The following is an 8,207-nucleotide window of genomic DNA, read 5'->3' on the forward strand; positions in this document are numbered from 1 at the left end:
TTTGGTACAAAACGGGGATTCGTAGTCCAAGTTATGTCCCATTAAAACATGTCTGAAAACCATGTTTTCATACAAAACCACAATGTGCCATTTTCAAAACAAACCATTTTCAACTCTTTTCAAAATCAACCAAAACATGCCAATTTCTCCTTTTTCGAAATCAATCAAAATGTACCAAAATCAACATCAAGCCATCCTTAACTTACACATTGACGCTTTACAAAAATTCCCAAAACCACCGTCCAACCATTTTAACACTTCTCAATCAAATGGCTACAGGGCAAACATAATATCATATCACACATCCTTCCTCATCCCAATTTCCGATAATACTATTTCCAAATCAAACATCATTATACATAATCATCATCATACTCACCATCAACATGGTACCACCCACCAATTCAACCTCAATCATTCATCAAGCATATATCACAACATGCAGTTTCTCATGTATCACACAATCAAGGCATCAATATTCATAATCACATATATGATCACATCATATATCTTAACCATTCAACAACATCATCAATTCAATGCCTATCTTAGGGCCTCTAGCCTAAGTATTTTCTACCACATTACATATTAGATACGAGAAACCAAGACCATACCTTAGCCAATTTCCCAAGCTCAACCGGAGCACTTCCAAACCACTTGTCAACAAGTCCTCTAGGTCTCAACACCTCCAAGAATAGATTTTTACCACCAAAAATCCCTTTTCAAGCTTTCCAAGGTCTCAATCAAGCCCCAATATTCACATATACACAACCTAAGCCACAATCATCATACCCACACACAACATCTCAATACCCAAACATCATAGAACAACAAATTACACTAGGGTTGAGAATATTACCACATCCAAGGTCCAAGGAGACAATATTAACCTTCTCCTTCAAGAGAGTTGGGTCCTATAACATCAAAGAGTCCAAAATCTCAACATTTTTGCTCATGAAACTCGAAATCAAGGCTGGAAATTCGAAGAGCAAAACGTGGCTTACCTCAAGATTGATTGTATGAGTTTTGTAGAAATCTCCACGATGAACGCGTGGCCACAAACGGTGCGGCAATCGGAGCTCTAGATCAAAAGTTATGGTGGTTTGAAGATCAAGTGAGAGATAGAAGTTTGAGAGAGTGTTCTTCCCCCATTCTTCCCCTTTTCAGCGTGTTTGAGTGATAAGTGAGGAGAGAGAGTGCTGAAATGAGTGTTTTAGGGTTTAGTTATGTTGGGCCAAGGGCCCACTTTGGGTCCGGTTGGCCCGGTTTAGCCCGTTCGGTCCAATCTTGGTCCGATTTCTATAAAATTGGTACCGAAATTCTCGTCTCAATCTCCTCTATCATATTTAGCCATAAAAAAAAAAAAATCATATTTTTGGCTTTCTAGAATAAATTCTCATTTATGGGTTAATTAGCCGTTAATTAACCGGGTTTTACATTCTACCCACCTAATTGGGAATTTTGCCCACAAAATTCAAATTCAATTACCTGAGAATAAGTGCGGATAATCCGATCGCATCTCCGACTCAAGTTCCCAAGTGTGTTCCTCAACACCGCCTCGACTCCATGCCACCTTGACTAATGAAACCTCTTTCCCACGCAACCGTTTGATACTAGTATCATCAATTCTGACTGGAGCCACTGGAAGCGTCAAATCTTCCATTAACTGAACCGATTCATGTTCTAACACATGGCTAGCATCAGGAGTGTACTTCCGAAGCTGCGACACATGAAACACGTCGTGCAGGTTCGAAAGATGAGGTGGTAGAGCCATCTGATATGCCACCGGTCCAACCCTTTCCAGGATCTGAAATGGACCGATGTACCGAGGATTCAACTTCTTTGCTTTAATCGCTCTACCTACTCCCGTGGTTGGAGTAACCTTAAGGAAAACATGATCTCCTTCCTCAAATTCCAAGGGCTTCCGCCTCTGATCGGTGTAACTCTTCTGGTGACTCTGCGCCGTAAGCATCATATCTCGGATTTTCTTGACTTGTTTAGTGGTCTCAGCTATCATCTCTGGCCCCAACAAGCCTTTCTCTCCAGCTTCATACCAATATAGCGAAGATTGACATTTTCTCCCATACAAAGCCTCATACGGAGCCATTCCGATACTCGCATGGTAACTATTATTGTATGCAAACTCCACTAACGGCATATATCGATCCCAACTCACCGGCTGGTCCAGAACACAAGCTCTCAACATATCCTCTAGTGTTTGGATCATCCTCTCGGATTGACCATCTGTTTGAGGATGGTAAGCCGTACTCAAGTTTAGTCGGGTTCCGAAAGCTTTCTAAAATGCACCCCAAACTGGCGTGAGGCATACGCCACCACATTATGATGCTGCATCAGCACGCATCCTAGACCCTTTAGTGAGGCATCACAATACACCTCAAACGGTTCGTTCGGCTCAGGTAACACTAACACAGGTGCAGTGGTCAACTTTTTCTTCAATGCCTGAAAGCTCTCCTCGCACTCAGGAGTCCAAACAAATGGAGTGTCTTTGCGAGTTAACTTTGTCAACGGCAAGGCTAATTGTGAAAAGCCTTTGATGAACCTTCGATAATAGCCAGCTAAGCCCAGAAAACTCCTTATCTCAGTTACTGTGGTTGGTTGCTTCCAATCTATCACAGCCTCCACCTTAGCTGGATCTATAGCTATCCCCTTCTTACTCACCACGTGACCCAAAAACTTCACCTCACCCTTCCAAAACTCACACTTAGACAGTTTCACATAGAGTTTCTTCTCCTTTAGGATCTGCAATACGATCCTCAAGTGTTCCGCATGCTCTTCTTCAGTCTTGGAATAAATTAGTATGTCGTCAATGAAGACGACAACGAATTTATCCAAAAACGGACGGAACACTCTGTTCATATAATCCATGAATACTACATGAGCGTTCGTCAACCCAAAAGACATTACAGTGTACTCGTAATGACCATAACGAGTCCTGAAAGCGGTCTTAGGGATATCCTCTCCCCTCACCCTTATCTGGTGATAACCGGATCGCAAATCGATCTTGAAGAAAACCCCAGCTCCTTGTAACTGATCTATGAGATCATCAATCCTCGGCAACGGGTACTTATTCTTTATCGTGACCTTGTTCAGCTACCTGTAATCCACACAGAGCCGCATACTCCCGTCCCTCTTCTTTACCAGTAACACTGGCACACCCCACGGTGAAACACTTGGTCGAATAAAATTCTTACCCAACAGATCCTCTAACTAAGACTTTAGCTCAGCCATATCCAACAGTGACATTCTATAAGGAGCACTTGAGATTGGTCCCGCCCCAGGCATCAATTCAATAGCAAACTCGACCTCTTGGTTAGGTAGAAATTTATCAATGTCATCGGGAAACACCTCCTGAAACTCACACACCACCGAAATCTGTTCCAACCTTTGATCATCACCCGAAATACCCGTGGTTAACAATAGGATACCCTGACATTCGATTCCGGAACAGTTCACTATCATCGAATTCAAGTAATAATTATTTACCACGGCCGGCCCTTCTGTATCTTCCGGCATAAAGTACATCAACTTTGTAGAACAATCAAGCAGGACATGATTCTCAGATAACCAGTCCAATCCCAAGATAAGATCAAAACCGATCATCGGTAAGCAGATTAAATTATGGACAAAATCACGCTGCTTGAACCTAAATGAAACTTTCGGGCATCCTAGCCTAGTTACCATGGCCTCATGGGTAACATTATACACTTTTAGGTCATAACCTAAGGTTACGATCTTCAATCCTAAATCATGGGCTTTCTCAAATGCAATGAATGAATGCGATGCTCCCGAATCAAATAAAGCATTTAAAGTTTGACCAGCCATTTCACAGTTACCTCGGATAAGTGTCTCGGATCCCTCAGCACCTATAGCTGAAGTGGTGAACACCCGACCAGTCTGCTGTGCCTTCCCGGCACCTTGTTTCTGCTTCTCCGAACAATTTGCAGCTCTATGCCCCGCCTTTCCACAATTGTAGCACAAACCCCATCCGGCCTTGCACGGTGCTCCCGGATGGTGACTTCCACACCTAGTACAAGCTTGATCATTCTGAGGCTGCTTCCCAAACCTTTTACCTTGGGAGTTGTTGTTGTTGGGCCTCCTAAAAGAACCTCCCCTCTTGAAAGATGGACCTCTAGGTGCAAAGCTCTTCCCTCGGTTCTATGGGAATGATCCTTTGTGACTCCCTCTCTCAGCAGCTGCCTTCTTCACACACTCTTTAGCAACCCTACACTTGTTCACCAACACAGTAAAAGTTCTGATCTCCATTGGTCCTTGAGCTCCATTTCCGTCGTTGCCATGGTTGTTCATCTGTTGTCCAAGAGCTTCAGCAGTGGCTTGCATAGCAGCAGCCATGTTCTCCAACGCAGTCATAAAGTTCACCGGGTCATTAGGGTTAACCTTCGGCACACAAGCATTAGTACGACCTCTACCACGGCCTCTACCGCATCCACGAGGTGCCATCTGATTCGTATACACACCAAACAATCGATATTAAGTTGATCAGTCTCAATATCGGAAGTTTAGTGCTTCAAGTCCCAAATGCATGCTCATGAACGTTTATGCCAACTATATCAAGTAGATATACTAATAGCACATAACACACACACAGAGAATGCACATAAGCATAATCAGTCCATCCCTCAGGCTCTACAGGAACGAACTGCTCTGATACCATAATGTAACACCCTACCATACAGGGTCTTATGCTTAAGTCATAATTCCGAGATGGCAAGGTATTACGACCTCTAGAATTAAAATTTAGTATGTATAGTAGTATGAATGATTGATTATAACTAGGAGCCTTTGTAGAAAAAGGGGTAAACAAAAACCATAACTCGAAAGCGCAACACTCCGATCGATAACGTAACGAAAAGGGATAAGCTAACGCGAGATTATATATATACAAAAGAGTGTCAAAAATGGGGATATCAAAACTCAAATCTGGATGCGAAGATAACCGGTCCGAGCATAGCAATATATACATATAATAAAATAAGGAAACCCCAAAGGAAACCCAAAGGGACACAAAAACAGAGAACCTAGTCTCCAAAATCCCCTCTAAGAGGAGTCATCACAGTTTGTATTATTCAATGGAGATAAAGTATCTAAGAGAAATCAAAAATCAAAACAGAGTCCCGAGAACAAGGATCTTCGCTAATCCAGAAGTCTCCAGCATGCCTCAACGAGAAGCCTCGCGTCCTGCATCTGAAAACCACAAAATCTGCATGGGTGAGAACCAGAGGTCCCCAGCATCGTAACAGTTCCCCATATATAACATATAATAATAGAGGAAAGCCGAAGGCAATCCTATGACTTCCTCCAGATAATATCAAAGCTTATAAACAAGCTAAACTATAAGTGGCAACTAACTAAAGATTCTTCAGTCTAACTAATACTTCCCTTTCCAATTCCTTCAGACCTCCCAACCACCAGCAGGAGTATAATGTAGCAAACACAGCTAAATCAAACAAGAGATATACAAGTAGGAACAGATAAGGCATTTAGACAATTATCAAGTAATATGCAGTCAAATAGGCAATCTCAAATAATTTATATAGTATGCATATGATGAATGCCTGTCCCTAGTGGCTGATGATATCATCTGTCGGTTATAGAGCCAACCCGACAAGTCCTGGTAGCTAACCATTGGACTGTCCCTCTGTCGTGTCTCCCCAACTCGAGTTATACTCAACAAATCGTGATCATAATCATGATCCATATCCATCACCCTCACTGGTGAATATTTATGGGAGTGAGCTCATGCGGGGCTTTCACAGTGCCCGGCCATCCTGACGACATAGGGTCAAAAGAGCTTCGAGTCTCAACCTGAAGCACGTGTTGGCTAGCCACTGCTTCCTCCCAGGGAAACCCTCATCTCCGATAGTGGAAGTGCAAACATTCACAATTCATTCAACAGCATATATGCATATATACTTAGCCATAATCATGGCTCCGCCGTAACACGGCAATGATCCAGCCATCTGGCTCACGGTTAAATCCATAACCAGCCAATTCATTAACAATTACAGCCCTTCGGCCCATGGCATAACAAGCACTTCCACCGCCATCCTCCGCATCTCACATAATCATCTTTGATCCTCATTGATCATTCATTTTTCCCTTGCTTCACTCGCAAGTTACCACATTCACTATCTCTTTGTCTCATTGCTAGGCATATCATAATGATTTAAGACATAAGTGGTGAGATCGGAGGCTTAGAAGTATGAAATTTGGCCTTTAAAACTCAAAAATCAACTTTGGGATGAAAACAGGGCCATGCGTACGCGCACTCCACGCGCACGCGTGGATGGCCACAAAACTCATCGACACGCAAGCGTCATACGCACGGACGCGCGGATTGAAAAATAGCCAAACGACGCGCAAGCGTCAGCCACGCGTACGCGTGGGTGCTCTTGTGCCCCAGGCACAAAACTGGCACAACTCTGGCACAACTCTCGGGAAAATAGCTAGGCATTTGGTGCAGCGTATCGACACGCCCGCGCACACCACGCGTAGGCGTGGACGGTGCTTTCTTGAAGAACGGCGCGTACGCGCCAAGTGCGCCTACGCGTGGAGGGTCATTCTGCTAAAAATTTTCTAAGTTAAAAGCTGCAGAATTCACATATTCAACCCCCAATCTTCCGACGGACATAACTTTCTCATTTTAAATCGTTTTCCGCCCGTTCTTTCAACGGCATGGACATCCTGGATCTAATTTCATTTCTAAATAAGTTTGGTACAAAACGGGAATTCGTAGTCCAAGTTATGTCCCATCAAAACATGCCCGAAAACCATGTGTTCATACAAAACCACAATGTGCCATTTTCAAAACAAACCATTTTCAACTCTTTTCAAAATCAACCAAAACATGCTAATTTCTCCTTTTTCGAAATCAATCAAAATGTACCAAAATCAACATCAAGCCATCCTCAACTTACACATTGACGCTTTACCAAAATTCCCAAAACCACCATCCAACCATTTTAACACTTCTCAATCAAATGGCTACAGGGCAAACACAATATCATATCACACATCCTATCTCATCCCAATTTCCGATAATACCATTTCCAAATCAAACATCATTATACATAATCATCATCATACTCACCATCAACATGGTACCACCCACCAATTCAACCTCAATCATTCATCAAGCATATATCACAACATGCAGTTTCTCATGTATCACACAATCAAGGCATCAATATTCATAATAACATATATGATCACATCATATATCTCAACCATTCAACAACATCATCAATTCAATGCCTATCTTAGGGCCTCTAGCCTAAGTATTTCCTACCACATTACATATTAGATACGAGAAACCGAGACCATACCTTAGCCAATTTCCCAAGCTCAACCGGAGCACTTCCAAACCACTTGTCCACAAGTCCTCTAGGTCTCAACACCTCCAAGAATAGATTTTTACCACCAAAAATCGCTTTTCAAGCTTTCCAAGGTCTCAATCAAGCCCCAATATTCACATATACACAACTTAAGCCACAATCATCATACCCTCACACAACATCTCAATACCCAAACATCATAGAACAACAAATTACACTAGGATTGAGGATATTATCACACCCAAGGTCCAAGGAGACAAGATTAACCTTCTCCTTCAAGAGAGTTGGGTCCTATAACATCAAAGAGCCCAAAATCTCAACATTTTTGCTCATGAAACTCGAAATCAAGGCTGGAAATTAGAAGAGCAAAAAGTGTCTTACCTTAATATTGATTGTATAGATTTTGTAGAGCTCTTCGTGATGAACGCGTGGCCATAAACGGTGCGGCAATCGGAGCTCTAGATCAAAAGTTATGGTGGTTTGAAGATCAAGTGAGAGATAGAAGTTTGAGAGAGTGTTCTTTCCCCATTCTTCCCCCTTTCAGCGTGTTTGAGTGATAAGTGAGGAGAGAGAGTGCTGAAATGAGTGTTTTAGGGTTTAGTTATGTTGGGCCAAGGGCCCACTTTGGGTTCGGTTGGCCCGGTTTGGCCCGTTCGGTCCAATCTTGGTCTGATTTCTATAAAATTGGTACCGAAATTCTCGTCTCAATCTCCTCTATCATATTTAGCCATAAAAATCATATTTTTGGCTTTCTAGAATAAATTCTCATTTATGGGTTAATTAGCCATTAATTAACCGGGTTTTACAGTTTTGCTTTTGACCATAGGGATGATA

This window comes from Arachis ipaensis, chromosome B05 (genome assembly GCF_000816755.2).
Source record: "Arachis ipaensis cultivar K30076 chromosome B05, Araip1.1, whole genome shotgun sequence".
Lineage (NCBI taxonomy): Eukaryota > Viridiplantae > Streptophyta > Magnoliopsida > Fabales > Fabaceae > Arachis > Arachis ipaensis.